Source organism: Bubalus kerabau, chromosome 8, assembly GCF_029407905.1.
Source record: "Bubalus kerabau isolate K-KA32 ecotype Philippines breed swamp buffalo chromosome 8, PCC_UOA_SB_1v2, whole genome shotgun sequence".
NCBI classification, from domain to species: Eukaryota; Metazoa; Chordata; class Mammalia; order Artiodactyla; family Bovidae; genus Bubalus; species Bubalus kerabau.
In genome coordinates, this window is record NC_073631.1 from 45,520,141 (window position 1) to 45,539,059 (window position 18,919).

General features: G+C 36.5%; 1 protein-coding gene across 4 annotated transcripts in view; it reads left to right on the forward strand.

Annotated features, from left to right (window-relative positions):
- The window catches only part of MAGI2 (membrane associated guanylate kinase, WW and PDZ domain containing 2), an 831,153-nt gene that overhangs the window by 118,909 nt on the left and 693,325 nt on the right, over positions 1-18,919 (forward strand). The window contains exon 5 of one of the 4 annotated variants that reach the window (XM_055590145.1): positions 15,273-15,444. The exons of the other annotated variants lie outside the window; for them this stretch is intronic. The gene's annotated coding sequence lies outside the window, so the exon portion shown is untranslated. The remainder of the gene's footprint in view (positions 1-15,272; positions 15,445-18,919) is intronic. 4 annotated transcript variants of the gene reach the window in all.

Sequence of the window (18,919 nt, forward strand, 5' to 3'; positions counted from 1 at the left end):
GCTATTAAAAAAAGGACAATGACAAATTGAAGGGAGTTCAGAGAAGCCAAAGTGATAAAATGTTTAGAAAACAAGGTTTGTCAGAAAAGGTGAACCTAACTAGATATGTTCAGTCTGAAGGAAAAGAAAGAAAACTAATGGACAGTTGAGAATGATCCAAAATACAAAGCAAGATATACCCTGGGACAGAAATCAACTATTCTCATTAACAAAAAGGACAGGTCTTGGAGTGACAGGTTTGAACTCAGCCAGGGATAACCGATGTAAGGCTCAACATTAGAAAAAGCCTTCTTATTTTTCAAGTCTTAAAACCTTATACATGAGAAAAGAAGGTATTAAAATCAGGTGTCAGGAGACATCATTGTGAAAATTTCTTTGACAAAAACATTTAAAGCTGAGATGGAATATCTATGCAGCAGGTTTAACGCTTTATATATGGAATCAGTTCTGCTATATGTAGTCTCATAAATATAGTATGAGAAAGCATGTGAATATAAATTATAAGCGTATTGCTACCACAGGCTCTTCTGTATGTTTAAAATATAATACTGTAGTAATGTTTTTTGTTCATTGATTATCTGCATTCAATGCATAACTTGTCATGGGTTTGAAATTTCTTTGTCCAGCCAGGTAGAATTTCTCAATGATTCTTCATCTTTGTGTAACAAAGATACTGAGTATTAGTTATGCAGAACATATCACAGCTATATCTTCAAAGTTTCGGCAAAAAAAAGAGACAATTTTCTTTGAAAGCAACTGAAAAGCTGACTCTTTTTCATATATCTCCATTTTATTTTCATTCGATCTCTTGACTCTCTGTTTCATAATACAAAATTCACCTCTGTTTCATAATACAAAAGTAAATACAAATTAGAAATCTTAAGGTAACTTGATTTTTATTGTTTCCAAAGTAATTTGAATTTTACCTTGTTACTAATAAAGGTATTGTATTCATAAGTTGTTTTTTGTTTTTTTTTTTAATAGACCTAGACAATTTACCACTCCAGTACTCTTGCTTGGGAAATCCCATGGACGGAGGAGCCTGGTAGGCTACAGTCCATGGAGTCGCTAGGAGTCGCTAAGAGTCGGACACGATTGAGCAATGTCAGTTTCATTTTTCACTTTCATGCATTGGAGAAGGAAATGGCAACCCACTCCAGTGTTCTTGCCTGGAGATTCCCAGGGACACCAGAGCCTGGTGAGCTTCCGTCTATGGGGTCGCACAGAGTCGGACACAACTGATGCGACTTAGCAACAGCAGCAGCAGACAATTTAAGTGAAACTTAAACCAGTGACTCCAAAAGAGGCTTTATTTAGGGTATATAATTGGCTCTCTGTAGAGATCAAAGAGTCTGCTTCCCATCTAATCTTCCAAAGACAATTCCTTGTAACCCAAAGCACTCCCTGTTTTATATTTTGGAGGTGAGTACAAGTGAGTGTTAATTGAGGGATCATGGGCTGTGATACCTAACTTCACACAGCAAGCCTGGAAGTCATTAATCATCCTCCTAATACTTTCCTAAAAAGATTGTAAGAGTTTAGGTGCTTTATAAAACAAAATGCAAGGTCCAGTTTATGGGATGAAATGTATTTGCAGGATATCAGTTGACAATGAGTGAAATACAAGTTCCCTTTTATCTTTGTTTTTCTGTGTATTTTTTTGTTATTTAATATTTTGAGGATGACATAATGGATACATATTATTCTACCACTGTGGTGGGTTTAGCCAGCCCAGAAAGAGGATCTGACATGAAGACTATGAAAAACAAACTCTTACATGATTAGGGGACTCAGAGCTGTGAACTCTGCACCTTCTATTATATTATTAGGAGAAGTCCTATTATTAAGAATAAGAATTATTTTATTTAAATTATTTGTAAGTTTAAAAGATCTTATATATGTTTTTCCCAAAACAAGAGCCAGGCAATAACAGTCTTTGTTGGTTGTTGTGTTAGTTATAAAGCTACAGTGTACTGTTTTCAACCACAGAGAATGAACTATTAGCCTCAACTATTGCAGAGCAATAGGCTCATGAACTATTGCAGAGCAATAGGCTCATGTTTCAAATGAGTGATCTGGTGGATAGGGTTGGGGTATGGATTTCTAATAGTCCTAAGACTGAGAATATCTGTAGTACTTGGAATGTAGGGCAAAGTAAACATGAAGACATGAGAAACACTTTATTATTTGTAGAATAGTCCTACCTTGCAGATTTTAGCACATAGAATCAATGCGAAGTTCATTAAAAGAGCATTAGGAAACCAAGGTGGCTGGACAATGATCTAAAGTTGTGTCTCTCTTCTAATTCCATTCTCCCAAAAGTCCTTGTGAAATTTCTCAAAGCTCTCCACTGACCCCCTAATCAATAATCTAATGACTTTTCCTCTTCCACTTCTTAATTGTTCATTCTCACCCTTGGTATCTTTCCTCAAAAGGCATCTTCCCTCATCCTCCATGGCACTCAATTCATAGAATGGACATCTGATTTTTATGCAAACTCGGCTCTTCCTCTGGTCTATTAGCTCTTTCCACTGGGCATCCTCTTGTAGCACTATTGTAATAGCCTCCAAATAAGTCCTCTTGATTATATAGCCTTTACTATAAACCAGACTATCAAGAGTCACTTCAGTGGCCTCCTATAAGGGTCAGGACTCAGATTTTAAGTCCTCCAAAACTAACTTTGTCACTAATGCTTTTTTTCATGAATTGTTCCTTAGCCAAACTGATCAGTACTTCCTGTCCATATTTCCTTCCACATACTCACTCCAAAATTTATTACAAGTTAATTCTTTCAGATTTTACCAATATCCTCTCAGTAATTTATTATTTTCATTTCTTAAATACTTTACTATTTTCTCATAATTTTCAGAAACAAAAGATTTAAAGTGGTGGTTTCCACACAATGAAGCAAAAGAGTTTTAAAATTTAAAAATATGTTTTTTTTAATCTTCCTCCTTTTTGTAATATCATGTGGAAAGTAAAACCCTTTTAAGTGTTCATCAAATTTTAAAAACTCTAAGTCTTTCCTGAGAAACATTAAGCATTTCAGATGAACATATCTAAAACTATAAAACATAGTTTTATATATCTTGACTCCAAAATTTGATTCCATAAATCATGATATTTATTCACTAAGAGATAGAAACTATTACTGGCATTTTGCAATGTGCACGCTTTCTACCTGCATTTTAGAATTAATGCTGTGTCAGGAATCAAATGCTCTCTCTTGTGTCAAAGTAGGAGAAATTTTTATGATTACAAGTGTTTAAAAACTTTTACTTGGTCTTTGCTCTGTAGACCATTCCTTTGAACATCTTTACCACTGGAGTAAGATGTTAGTGTAATTATTCTATCTTATGAAGGTTGTGATCCTGAAGTTTCCTAATTAATACTCAAGCTTGTACAAGGAGCACATTTATGAAAAGGTCTCCTTTCCTTCTTTTCCCAACTCCACTCTTTTTGCTATTTTTCCTAGGATACTGTCCCTGGCTATCTTCTCTCCTCACTATCTCAAGTCTAAGTAACTTATTCATGCTTGTGACACCCCTGCCACACATGCACTATCATCTTCCAGTCATACCTTTCTTTTTCTTTTTTTTGGATGAGTTCAGTTCAGTTCAGTCACTCAGTCATGTCGACTCCTTGCAACCCCATGGACTACAGCACGCCAGGCTTCCTTGTCCACCAACTCCCAGAGTTTATTCAAACTCATGTCCATCCAACCATCTCATCCTTTGTTGTTCCCTTCTCCTCCTACCTTCAATCTTTCCCAGCATCAGGATCTTTTCCAATGAGTCAGTTCTTTGCATCAGGTGATCAAAGTATTGGAGTTTCAGCATCGGTCCTTCCAATGACTATTCAGGGTTGATTTCCTTTAGGATTGACTGGTTGGATCTCCTTGCAGTCCAAGGGACTCTCAAGAGTCTTCTCCAACACCACAGTTCAAAGGCATCAATTCTTCCACACTCAGCTTTCCCAGGAAAAAGAAATGCAAAAAGTTTGTCTGAGGAGGCCTTACAAATAGCTGTGAAAAGAAGAGAAGCTAAAGGCAAAGGAGAAAAGGAAAGATACACTCATTTGAATGCAGAGTCACAAGGAGTGATCAGAAAGCCTTCCTCAGTGAACAGTGCCAAGAAACAGAGGAAAATAGTAGAATGGAAAAGACTAGAGATCTCTTCAAGAAAATTAGAGATACCAAGGGAACATTTCATGCAAAGATGGGCTCGATAAAGGACAGAAATGGTATGGACCTAACAGAAGCAGAAGATATTATAAAGAGGTGGCAAGAATACGCAGAAGAACTATACAAAAAAGATCTTTGTGACCCAGATAACCATGATGGTGTGATCACTCACCTACAGCTAGACATCCTGGAATGCGAGGTCAAGTAGGCCTTAGGAAGCATCACTACAAACAAAACTAATAGAGGTGATGGAATTCCAGTTGATCTATTTCAAATAGTAAAAGATGATGCTGTGAAAGTGCTTCACTCAATATACCAGCAAATTTGGAAAAACTCAACAGTGGCCATACGACTGGAAAAGGTCAGTTTTCAATCCAATCCCAAAGAAAGGCAATGCCAAAGAATGTTCAAACTACTGCACAATTTTTGTGCATAGGACCCACATATATAAATATATAGCAACATATATGGCAGACTGATTCTGCAAATAGTGATGACTTTGAAGTTAGGAAGATGTCAGTTCAGTCCTTTTAATTCTCACCTGAATGAACAAGTTCATGACAGTCTCTGATCCTCATTTTCTTTGTATTTAAAATGAGGATGTTGATCTTCCTAAAGATGGTTTTCTTAAGTATTAAATAATGTAACTTGTGCAAAACGGCAAACAGAATCTGATGGATAACAGATAATTAGCAAGCAACAGTAATTGCCGTTAGTAACTTTATCCTTGATGACTTGCAACAGACCTAGAGTATGGAGACAGAAACATTTAAGTTTATTTAAAATGTACCAAAGAAAAATATTAACTTTGTGTGTATGTATAGGCATCTGCCGGAGAAGGCGACGGCAACCCACTCCAGTACTCTTGCCTGGAAAAATCCCATGGATGGAGGAGCCTGGTAGGCTGTAGTCCATGGGGTCGCTAGGAGTCGGACATGACTGAGCGACTTCCCTTTCACTTTTCACTTTCATGCATTGGAGAAGGAAATGGCAGCCCACTCCAGTGTTCTTGCCTGGATAATCCTAGGGATGGGGGAGCCTGGTGGGCTGCCGTCTATGGGGTCACACAGAGTCGGACACAACTGAAGTAACTTAGCAGCAGCAGCAGCAGCATAGGCATCTGCAAACCATTTGATTCTAGCCCAGTTGATGAGTGTAAATCTAGATGTTGTTGTCTAGTAGGTCTCAAGGAAACAGGGCCAGTGTTACCCTCTGTGAGGAACCTGGGAAATGTAGCAATGGAGAATGTGTTTCTGGTTGCCATAATGATGGGAGAATGCATGCTACTAGCATTTAAAGGGTATCGTGTTATGGCGGCTGGCGTTTTAAATGTCTTGCAATGAGCAAGATAACCCCACCAACAAAGAATTTGCCAGTAGACACCCCCCCATGAGATAATTCCATGCAACCCTTCTTCCTCAGCTCAGCCATGGCTTGTCAGTGTGAGGGCCCTGAGAATTAAGAATCACTTTTATGACCACCCTCCCAGAATAGGCCAGCATCAAGATCCACTGAGCTTAGTACTTATCCTAGCCCTCTCAGGCCTTCTCTAGACCCAAGATGTATTAGCTAAGTATCTAAAAGACTATATGGGAGAAGGTGATAAGCTTGTTCATCTAAGGGGCACACAGAGGAAATAAATTCCTACTGGGTTAAGAGGGATTTAGATCAGCTCTACAAAGAATAACTTGATTGTAAGTGTTGTCAAAACTCAGACATAGGTTACAAATGAAAGTGTTTAAATCTTCTTTGGAGGATATTAAGAACAGGATTACCCCTCTTATTAGAAATGTTGTGGATATAATCCTGTCTAGAAGTAGAAAGTGGTCTCAAATGGCATCCCTTCCGGTACTGATATATGAACACTAAGAGGCTAGTTAGCATTTTGGAAAATATATCCTCTCTCACTTGCTGCTGCTGCTAAGTCGCTTCAGTCGTGTCCGACTCTGTGCAACCCCATAGACGGCAGCCCACCAGGCTCCCCTGTCCCTGGGATTCTCCAGGCAAGAACACTGGAGTAGGTTGCTATTATCCCTTAATCGCACCCACCTCCCACTTTTACAAGCCCCTGACCTAAGAGAGCCCATGTTTCTCTCAAGGGTACCACATTTATTTTGTTCATCCCCTAAAGAATCTTAGTGTTCAATTAGTGGGAAAAGAATATAATGATAACTCATTATATACTCCATTGCAATACATGCTGTATGTACACAAATAATATTGTAGAAAATTGTGTATATATTAAAGATTATGTATGTAAACATAAATCCACGTTAATGGCTCATAGGCTATTTCTGTCCATCTGCAGACTCTGGGGGAACTGTAAGCACTTCATTATTTTTTCAGGTTGTATGGAGCAGTCATCCAGAAAGGTCTGTAATAACTTATGATTCGAAAAAAACAATCAAATACACATCTCCAGTTATTTTTGTTTTATGTCTTTATTTGTGTAGAATAGAAATATAGATGAAGGGAAAATAGGTCCCACTATTTGCTTTTTATCTGATTTTCTTAATGTCCAGTTACCAATTTGACTGATTTTTTTTCATTGGTTTAACTAAACTGCCCATACTAGCTTTGAAGAGTTGCTTACTTGGTTGATTGCTTCTGGAATCAGCAACATGTAGAGAGAACTGACCAGGGTCTAGTTTTCCTATGGATTCATTAAAATGAAAGCACTTTATCTCTGAACACAGTTTCCCTTCACTGGTCTTGCTTCCTAAGGTTTTAATGATTCCGTTGCATTGCTTCAAACTGCTGCATGTGCTCCCATCTGTCTTTTGCTAGTTTAAATCGAAGGATAGGATTTTCTGTTTAGACACAGAAAATGGTTGTGTCTTTGAAAGGATCTCTCTTTTATACAAATCTTGCCAATAGTGTGTATATCACTTTTGGGCTAGTGCTATACTCATTTAAGATTGTTGCCTCTTTTATATAGAGTATTTACTTAACATGCCATTGTAACCTTTTTATAAATGACTGAATCATTGATTCATTTGTCTAAAAAATATTTACTAAAAGCAGGGTGTGTAACAGGCTTTGAGCTAGATACTGGGAGTTGACAGATGAAAAGTATTTGGTTTCTGACTCCTCGGAAATCAGTTTAGTGGGGCAGATTGGTATATAAACAGTTACAGTAAAATGTAGTGAGTGTTATAATATAAATATGTAGAAGGGTCTGTAAGAATACAGAAGTAGAGTATATGACTCCTGGAAGGGAGGGATGTGGGGAGAGAAGTAAAAGGTCAAGAGGGAAGGAGGCTCAATGGAAGTGACATCTGAACTTAAATTTGAAGAGTAAAATTTCATAGAATTCCATGAGTGAGGGTAAGGTAAGGGTAATGTAGATACATTTTATTCCTCATTGTTAGTCTAACCATGCCTTTTTTTCAGTAGTTAAGCTGAAATATATGCATGAAATGGAATTGTTGTTGTTTTTTTTTTAATGTAAATTGCTTTAGCTTGAAAACCTAGCAGTTATGTCATTAGTTTATAGAGGTTGTTCTCTTACAGTATTTATTTTGATGGGAAGGATAGAGATCATTTTAAAAGTGGAATAAAGCCTCCTCCTTTTATTTCTTACAATATTCTCTATATTTGGGGATGACAGAGTCCATAAATATTGTAAGGTGATAGCTCAAATGTTACAGCCATTTCAGTTTTTATTCCTATAGTCATTTTGGTAATATTATTAAAATCCATGCAGTTAGTTCATGTAAAAATTGTGATTATTTAAATGTCCTATAATTAAGTAGGACTTTATATTGATGAGCACTTTGGCATCATATCACTCGCATCAATAGAAAAAAACTTAAGCTTCCACTCCAGGCGGTGTTAGTGGTAAAGAATCTGCCTACCAATGCAGGTTCAATCCCTGGATTGAGAAGATCTCCAAGAGAAGGGCATGGCAACCCACTCCAGTATTCTTGCCTAAAGAATATCATGGACAGAGGAGACTGGCAGGCTACAGTACTTGGAGTCGCAAAGAGTTGGACATGACTGAAGCGACTTAGTACACATGCGCATGCAATCATGGTCTAGGTACTGAGAAAGATACTGATTACCTTAGGTATGTATATATGGTATTAATATATGCATATATTAATGCATATATATATATATACACACATATATACATATATGAAATAACATCTTAAATGAGCATAGCCCTAACTAACCTGACCTAATCCTGATGCTCATATCCCTCTCTTCATGGAATTTATAAACTACATGATCATTATTAAGTATAGACATCTGAAGAAATTGCCAGAAGGGAAAGGCAGTAAAAAATAGATGGTACATGAATTGGGCAACCATGTAATTTGCTATCCAAAACCATAGTGTTTTAGAAAAGGAGTGGACTGTATTAATAATTATACACAGAAGGTATTAACCAAGGCCATCTTGGGCATACCTCATCATTTTAAAAATGAGTATAGTCTCCCTATAAATGCATGACACAAATAAGTAAAACTCTGGGGGAAAAAAGGGAGAGATCACTTGGAGTACAGACTGGGCAAAATGTTGATTAGTTAAACAATAAGGAAGCCTTTTCATGCATGAGTGGTATCATAAGCAAAAACATGGTCTGTGCTGTCTCCTCTATTAGTTGGGTTCCAGTTTTCCAATACCTGTACTTGAATATGTTGCCTCATTCTGTCCCTTTTTTGGAAGATCCACATCTTTCCCAGGTGTGCTAGTGGGCAAGACATTGGCTTTGTCTTTGATGTTTGTGACATGCTGTAGTAGATCAGCCCTTCCTCCTAACATACCCCTAGTTCCCAAACTCTGTATCAGAGTCCTAGTTAATCTGTTTGACTGTGAGGGACAACAGACAGCATTAATTTTAAGCAACTCATAACATCTCTAGATACCATACTTCTCATTTGTAAAATCATAGGATTGAAGAAGATGATGTCATAAATACCAACATGTTCTCATTTTCTAAGAGAAGGAGCCCAGTAAATCCATAATAACTCCAATGGACATATTTCCTATCTTAAAACAGAAAAAAAAATGTAGTTGCAAGGGGTAAGCATCAAATGCAAATTATTTCATGCAGTGTCTTAGACATAGTAAATGGTTGATGAAACAAGCCAAAAGGGTGGTGAACCTGCATATCTGAGGTTATTGATGTTTCTCCCAGCAATCTTGATTCCAGCTTGTGCTTCATCCAGCCCAGCGTTGGAAAACTGGACAACTACATGTAAAACAATGAAATTAGAACATTCTCTAACACCATGCACAAAAACAAACTCAAAATGGAATGAAGAGCTAAATGTAAGACTGAACACTAAAATTCTTAGAGGATAATAGGCAGAACACTCTCTGACTTAAATTGCACAAGATCTTTTTTGACCCACTTATTAGAATGAAAATAAGCAAGTGGGACCTAATTATACCAACATTTTTACACAGCAAAGGAAACCATAAACAAAATGAAAAGACAACCCACAGAATGGGAGAAAATACTTGCAAATGAAGTGACCCACAAGGAATTAATCTCCAAAATATACAAACAGCTCAAGCACTTCTATGTCAAAACACAAACAACCCAATCAAAAATTGGCAGAAAATCTTAGACATTTCTCCAAAGATTTGCAGATGGCCAATAAACACATGAAAAGATGTTCAACATCACTGATCAATAGAGAAATGCAAATCAAAACTGCAGTGAGGTATCACTTCATACTCCTCAGAATGGCCATCATTAAAAAATCTATAAACAATAAATGCTGGAGAGGATGTGGAGAAAAGGGAATCCTCCTACACAGTTGGAGTGATTGTAAACTGGAACAGCCACTGTGGAGAACAGTATTGAGATTTCTTAACAAAATAAAAATAAAGCTACCATATGATCCTTCAATCCCACTCCTGGGCATATATCCAGAGAAAACTGTAGTCAGATAAGATATAGGCACCATAATGTTCATTGCAGCATTATTTACAACAGCTAAGACATAGAAACAACCTAAATTTCCATCAGCAGAGGAATAGATAAAGAAGAGGTGGTACGTATATACAATGAAATATTACTCAGCCATAAAAAGAATGGTATAATGCCATTTGCAACAACATAGATGGATCCAGAGATTATAATACTAAGAGTAAGCCAGGCAGAGAAATACAAATAATCATATCACTTCTGTGTAGAATCTAAAAAACAAACAAACAAACAGTAAACTTATTTATAAAATAGAAATGGACTCACAGACTTCAACAATAAACTCACGGTTACCAAAGGGAAAAGGTACAGGGGATGGATAAATTAGGAGTTTTGGATTAACATACACATTACTATGTATAAAACAGATAATCAACAAGCATATGCTGTCTAGCACAGGTAACTCTACTCAATATTCTGTAGTAGCCTATATGGGGGAGGAATCTGAAAAATAATGGATTGTGTATAACTGATTCATTTTGCTGTACACCTGAAATCAACAGAACATTGTACTCCAATATAAAATGAAAATTAACTTAAAGATGAAGCATGGCATACACTCATGTGTGGAGACATAATAGAGCCAAATCAGCTGATAAATGATAGCACACAGAGATAACAAAATGATACAACTTTAGTAGTTATTACTATACCACATTTATGGTTTATTTATGGCTTTGAGTGCCAAAGAATTGATGGTTTTGAACTGTGGTGTTGGATAAAACTCTTGAGAGAGTCCCTTGGACTGCAAGGAGATCAAACTAGTCGATCCTAAAAAAATCAGTCCTGAATGTACATTGGAAGGACTGATGCTGAAGCTGAAACTCCAATACTTTGGCCACCTTGATGCGAAGAACTGACTCATTGGAAAAGACCCTGATGCTGGGAAAGATTGAGGGAAGGAGGAGAAGGGGACGACAGAGGATGAGATGATTGCATGACATCACTGACTGGATGGACATGAGTTTGAGTAAGCTCCGGGAGTTGGTGATGGACAGGGAAGCCTGGCGTGCTGCAGTTCATGGGGTCACAAAGAGTCAGACACGACTGAGCAATTGAACTGATCATCAAAGCAGGCTTTTAATAATGGGGAGGGACAGGGAAGGACAAAATGTCTCCCTGGAGCTAACCCTGTATTTTTCTATTGATATGCTACTTTTAAAGAAAGGATGAAAATGTGAGAGAAGAATGAAGAAGTGAAAGAGTAATGGGAAGCTAAAGAAAACATTGAGAAAATTTCTCTAAACCGAATTTTGTAACCTCTAATCTGAGGAAATTATATTAAACCATCTAAAATAAAAGTCCATTACTCCTTTTGGTCTTCTACTTTGAGTACTACATGGAGTATATAATTTTGAAGCAAGAAACTATTTTCTTTAATAAGAAATCCCTAAATATGTTTGCCAACTATGAAATACATATTTATTATTAAGATGGTTGTTATTATCCTAAAAAGACTAACACAGCATTAAAACACATTGACTCTAGTATTCGTGTAATACTCATGGTTTTCACAAAATCATATTTCTCTAAGGATACTAGGAATGATTAAGGATAATATATATCTGCCTTGTGAAAAAACAAAAACACCTGTTTTTTAAAAATGTATCAGTAAATACTTTCTATGTGCTAAATTGTGACACTAGATTGGGATGAAACAATCTCTGTGGTTTTTCTTTTAAATCTTGCTTTTTAAGCATTTAGAAATAATGAATACACAGATACATACTTTAAAAAATAAAAGATGGTCTTAGAGAATACTTAATTTTGTAAGCTGGCTTTTCCAATACAATAGTTTTCAAAATAAAAATAATAATTCCTGATAATACAGAATAACAAGCACTCAAAAATATGAGGTGTTATTATTGTTCAGTTGCTAAGCCATGTTTGTCTTTGCAACCCCATGACTGCAGCATGCCAGGCTTAGGAAAGGCCTGAATCACCAATAAAAAGTAGTGTGAAAATCTAGACATTCTTATTTGTTCAAGCCTTGAGCATTAGGACTTTTTTCCCCCTCTTATTCTCCTTTTGTATCATTCTGCCATAGCAGAAGCAGCATATTATGAATTCATTTAGCTTTATGTTTGTTTAAATGTGTTTCTATAATGGCATTATAACTTTTGGACCATATAATCATTTCAAAGAGAAATTACCTCATTTTTTATAATGGGATTTTGTGATATTACTTTTCTTTTCTAATTTTTTATTCAATTGCATACACTTATTACTGAATATGTGGCCTTGATATTGACATTGACCTTGTCCATAGCTTACAGGTCACTAGTGACTTAGAATTAGTGAAAACAATATCCTTAGAACTTCTAACTGGTGTTCTGAAATACACCATATTCTTGATTCATAAGGAACAAATGTGATTTTTAATATTGTTTATAGTTTTAAGAAGGAACTAGGCCAATTTGTATTTAATATTAGTTGATTTTTTGGATTATCCTATAATTCTGTCCTCAGGTACACCATTGACATATTCTACATCTCTAATTAAACTTCCTTTCCTTTTGGAAAACAAGAATCAAGGTGGTTGTAAACACAGAGTTGTTTATAACATATTGAGGTCATGATTTATTGCAAGTCATGTATATATAATGCCTTACAATTTATAAATGGATTTCACATATATTACCTCATCTCGGACAAGGCAATGTAGGAATTCTTAGATAAGATTCAGATTCAATTTCATGTATTTTTGTTGTTATTGTTCACTTGCCAAGTTGTGTTTGACTCTCCACAACCCCATGAACTGCAGCATGCCAGGCTTCCCTGGCCTTCACCATCTCCCAGAGTTTGCCTAAGTTCATGTCCACTGAACATATTAACATCATGTATATACACATATGCCTATACACATATGCATGGGTACCTGTGTGTGTGTTTGCGTATATAACATTGAAGCAAAGCTTACTCTTTCTTGTTGATGCTTTTAAATTCTACATCTTGATGGAATAAGCATCTATTACAGTTTAGGCCCATAACTTCTCTTCTCTTTCTCCTTAATTTATTTTTCCTCCCTTCTGCCTGCCTGCAGTAGCTTGAACTTTCTGTCTATCAGTCATTCACTTTCTTACTTTCTTATTCCTTTTTCACTGACTAGAAAATTACATTTTGTCAAGAAAACCCCCAGAGCTCTAACTTTTGCATGGACATGAAAATACCACTAGCTCTTTACATGGTCTGGAAATTGAATCAATTTGATAAATTTTGCTTGAGGAAACTGACTACAAAAATAATGGATGTGTCTTTGCTTCATTCGGTAATCTCCAGCAAGACAGAATTTAACTACTAAGATGTTTGTATTTACAAACAGTCATCTAATCTTTGATACATTTTGACCCAGATTTGTGTACTGCTGAAAATAAACACAAGAGATAAAGATAAGGATCTGTCAGTGTAATCTAATGTAAAAGAGCAAGCATTGTCCATTTATTTTTCCCATCATTCAAATTTTTAACATGATTGCTTTCTTTTCTTAGGAGCTATTTGTATTTCAGGGACATGCTAAATTATTTACTTTTTCCCTCCAAGTCTTTTCATATATATATATATATATATATATATATATTTGAAATATAGTTCAGAATAGGCCATTTCAGTTCCTTCAGTCTTAAATTTATAATGATTGTACTGTTGTTCAGTCACTAAGTCATGTCCAACTCTGTGACCCCCATGGACTTCAGCATGCCAGGCTTACCCATCCTTCACTGTCTCCCAGAATTTGCTTAAATTCATGTCCTTTGAGTCATCCATGAACATAAGCCATCCAACCATCTCATCCTCTGTCACCAGCTTTTCCTTTTGCCCTCAATCTTTCCCAGCTTCGGGATATTTTCCAGTAAAAAGATTCTTTTCAAATCTTTGTATTAGGTAGCCAAGGTGTTGGAGGTTCAGCTTCAGCATGAGTCCTTCCAATAAATATTCAGGGTTGATTTCCTTTAGAATTGACTGGCTTGATATCCTTGCAGTTCAAGGGACTCTCAAGAGTCTGCTCCAGTACCACAATTCAAAAGCATCAATTATTTGACACTCAGCTTTCTTTATGGTCCAACTGTCACATCCATACACAACTACTGGAAAAAATACAGCTTTGACTATACAGACCTTTGTTGGCAAAGTGATGTCTCTGCTTTTTAAATATGCTGTTTAGGTAGTCATAGCTTTCCTTCCAAGGAGCAAGAACCTGTAATTTCATGGCTGTAGTCACCATCTGCAGTGATTTTGGAGCCCAAGAAAATAAAATCTGTCACTGCTTCCATGTTTTCCCCTTCTATTTGCCATGAAGTGTTGGTACCGGATGCCATTATCTTAGCTTTTTGAATGTTGAGTTTTAAGCCAGCTTTTCACTCTCCTCTTTCACCCTCATCAAGAGGCTCTTTAGTTCACTTTCTGCCATTAGGTTGGTATCATCTGCATATCTGAGGCTTTTGATATTTCTTCCAGCAATCTTGACTTTAGCTTGTGATTTATCCAGTCCAGCGTTTTGCATGATGTACTCTGCATATAGGCTAATTAAACAGAGTGACACTATACAGCCTTGTCATACTCCTTTCCCAATTTTGAAGCAGTTTTAACTGTTGCTGATAACTATACTAGACAAACTCTCATAACTGTTTATGATCTTTTTTAAAAAAATGTGTTCCCTTGGCTTTTAGCATCAAATGGTTCAGCATAATCTCTTTCATGATTTTGTCGATTTCTAATTCTATTTGTATATTTAATAACTTAGTTAAGGAAATGTGTTTATGTTTTCAGGATGTTGAATATAAAATTCTGAGTACAATCTAACCCAATGGTAAATTGTCATTGATGAGGTGGTAGATAGAAGGAATCCTAGCTGTTTCAAGTACAGAAAGATCTGAACTTCCATTTTATCCAGTTTCTTAACTTCCCTAGCATGTTTTCTCATCTAGAAAATGAGAGGAGTGCTTCCCAGAGTTATTGCAATGATCTGATTATATACATAGATCAAAAGGCTTTCCAAAGTGTATTCATAAAAGGCAATTGCTACTGCAAGAATCATAAGTTTTTATATGTGTGAAGCAAACAAAAATAAAGTCCTCGAAATTTGGTATCATAGAAAGAAGGAATTCATTTTACCAGCTCGAACTTAATTTCATTTTTTTTTTTTTACAGGAATTAAGTTTGCTTCTTTTTGTGTGATGTCTGGTTTTTCTCAGTACACACTCATTCCCAGTTCACCAAGTCACTGTGCTGGCTGAGCTGCTGTGCTATGGACCACCACAATTAATATCATGAGCCTGGAGCCAGGCTGCAGGATAGAAGTCATTTTTCTATTGCTTTCTAGGTGTGTGACCTCAGACAACTTATTCAACTCTCTGTGCCACAGTTGCTTCATTTGTGTGCTAGAATAATAACAAAGCCTCCCTTTTAAGTTTGTTACATAGATAAAGAGTTAGTATGTGCAGAGTACTTAAAGCCTGACACATAACAAGCCCTATGTGTTTCTAGTATTATAATTAGTACAGAAAAGCAAAGATAAACACACCTCAGCTGTCTTATTACTATTATTTCTAACCTCTTTTCATCATCCTAGAGTCATAAATTGCAAAAGTGAAGCAAGAGGATTTATGATTCACATTGATTTTTTAAAAAATGATGAGAAAGACAAAGTATTAAAAGTATAAAATACATGTATTTACCATGATTTTAGCTATCAAATTCATGTTATTTTTGCATATTAATTTGAGGAAATCTGGGGTATAACACGTAGCACCTCACAGGTAATAAACATGCTATAAATATTTGCTTTTGCTATTGATTATTTGAAATCCCTTCCATCTGTTCTCTTCTGATTTAAGATTAGTCTACTTGATACCAAACTGATCTATTAACTAAACATTCTGCTGTACAACCATGTGTAATAAAACTGCTTTATTGTTTGAATGAATTTTTTCATTTATTTCCAGTTGAATTGGTACTACACAAAAAAGCCAGTCTCCTTATTAACTTTTAAGTTATGAATTTTCATTGATATATGAAAGGTACACAGTAGAGCAAAGAACATTGATTGCCCAATATTGGCAATGTTTTACATGATGGTTATTGGCTATTTTAATTTAAATCAGCAGGTCATTTCCTAGGGTCTGCCATGCACTGTATTTGCACTTCATTTACAGTACTTTTATGAATAGCGTTAACCACCTCATATCCAATAGGGGCTAAACACTGAGCTTTTGAAGTAGTGGTAAGGATTTATAATTCTGGTGGGAAATGAAAGTAGGAATTTTAAAATGGCCGTAATGGTTAATTTTTTGTGGCAACTTGACTGAGCCATGGGGTGCCCACATATTGAGTCAAACATTATTCTGGGTGTGTCTGTGAGAGTGTTTGTATATAAGTTTAACATTTGAATTGGTAAACTGAGTAAAGCAGATTGTCTTCCGTAAGGTGGGTGACCCTCCTCATCAGTTGAAGATATGAAAAGAATAAAAGTTGTTAACTCTTTCTTGAGTGAGAGGGAACTCCATCCCGCTTGATTGTCTTAATTTCTTAGTAAGAAATTCTGAACCATGAAATTCTTTGGAATGCAGTCTTAAACTTAGCAGAAAAACAGTTTGAATTTAGTCACTCAGCACTTAAAAACAATTAGAATTATGAATCATTTTTTGGAATCTTTTCATAAGTAGAGAAGCTGCTTTTTATGCATAGCTTCAATTTAGCTGCCCAATTAATGTCATCACATAGAAATATAAAGGTAAAGCATGATATCTTAATTTTTACATTTCCTGGAGGTACTTCTAAATATGTACTTCATGACTTGGTTTTAAATAATCACAGACTTGGCGAAGAAAAGACGATGACTCTTTCTATATACTGGCTCTAAACAGGGCATTTAGAATCTGAAAACAAGCATCAGATGGTTTTAGCTCTGGGAATACCAGACCACCTGACCTGCCTCTTGAGAAATCTATATGCAGGTCAGGAAGCAACAGTTAGAACTGGACATGGAACAACAGACTTGTTCCACATAGGAAAAGGAGTACGTCAAGGCTGTATATTGTCACCCTGCTATTTAACTGATATGCAGAGTACATCAGGAGAAACGCTGGGCTGGAAGAAGCACAAGCTGGAATCAAGATTGCTGGGAGAAATATCAATAACCTCAGATATGCAGATGACACCAGCCTTATGGCAGAAAGTGAAGAAGAACTAAAAAGCCTCTTGATGAAAGTGAAAGTGGAGAGTGAAAAATTTGGTGTAAAGCTCAACATTCAGAAAACGAAGATCATGGCATCCGGTCCCATCACTTCATGGGAAATAGATGGATAAGCAGTGGAAACTGTCAAACTTTATTTGTTTGGGCTCCAAAATCACTGCAGATGGTGACTGCAGCCATGAAATTAAAAGACACTTACTCCTTGGAAGGAAAGTTATGATCAACCTAGATAGCATATTCAAAAGCAGAGACATTATTTTACCAACAAAGGTTCGTCTAGTCAAGGCTCTGGTTTTTCCAGTGGTCATGTATGGATGTGAGAGTTGGACTATGAAGAAGGCTGAGCGCCGAAGAATAGGTGCTTTTGAACTGTGGTGTTGGAGAAGACTCTTGAGAGTCCCTTGGACTGCAAGGAGATCCAACCAGTCCATTCTGAAGGAGATCAGTCCTGGGATTTCTTTGGAAGGAATGATGCTAAAGCTGAAACTCCAGTACTTTGGCCGCCTCATGCAAAGAGTTGACTCATTGGAAAAGACTGATGCTGGGAGGGATTGGGGGCAGGAGGAGAAGGGGACGACAGAGGATGAGATGGCTGGATGGCATCACTGACTCGATGGACATAAGCCTGAGTGAACTCTGGGAGTTGGTGATGGACAGGGAGGCCTGGCGTGCTGCGATTCATGGGGTTGCAAAGAGTCAGACACAACTGAGTGACTGAACTGAACTGAACTGAACTGACACTTCTGGTGGAATTTTTTATTCAGTGCCAAATGATTATAGTTAACTTTCATTTCCTTGGGGATGTATTATCAAGTTTAAGGATACTTCTGTGTCATGTACGCACTGACTGGCTCCAAAATAGACAAAACTCAAATCAGCCAGTTTTGCTGCAGATAACAGTTTTGGTTAAATGAGAGGTTTAAATTGCTTTTTGAAATGAAATTTGGGGTACATCCATGGATTTCAGTCATATGTGCTATCTCTGAATTCCCCTGTCATAGACAATTTGAGTTGATTGCAATTGTTTTACACACTTTACATTGAAAACTTTTTCCTTGTTGCCCTGAGACACTAACTGCTTGGGGAGAAAAAAAGTATAACAAAGTTATTGATTGTTTTTAAAGAAAGAAAAGCATAATTAAATATTGTTGTGCAAGCCTGTAGAAGAAGCAAAGCATATACAGGAAATGTGCTGTGCAGTTTGTCTGAAAATGGAAATTTGAGGGTCAATATGATAAGGAAATTTAGAAGTTATTATAACAAAGCAAATTGATCTGATGCATTAGGATAATATTGGTGATTAGACTTGATAATCTTCCACTAAAAAAGCTCTGTAATTTAGGTTTTCCCTGTAGTGTTTTGAATGGCATCAGGATCAATTGATCAGCATTAAAATTTATTGGAAAGTGGTGATGTCATGGAGTTCAAAATAAAGTCCTTTCAGCTTGGCTTTCTCTTCATCCATTCTGTGCCATTTGAAATCAGTTCAGTTCAGTTGCTCAGTCATGTCCAACTCTTTGCAGCCCCATGGACTGCAGCATACCAGGCTTCCCTATCCATCACCAACTCCTGGAGCTTGCTCAAACTCATGTCCATCAATTGG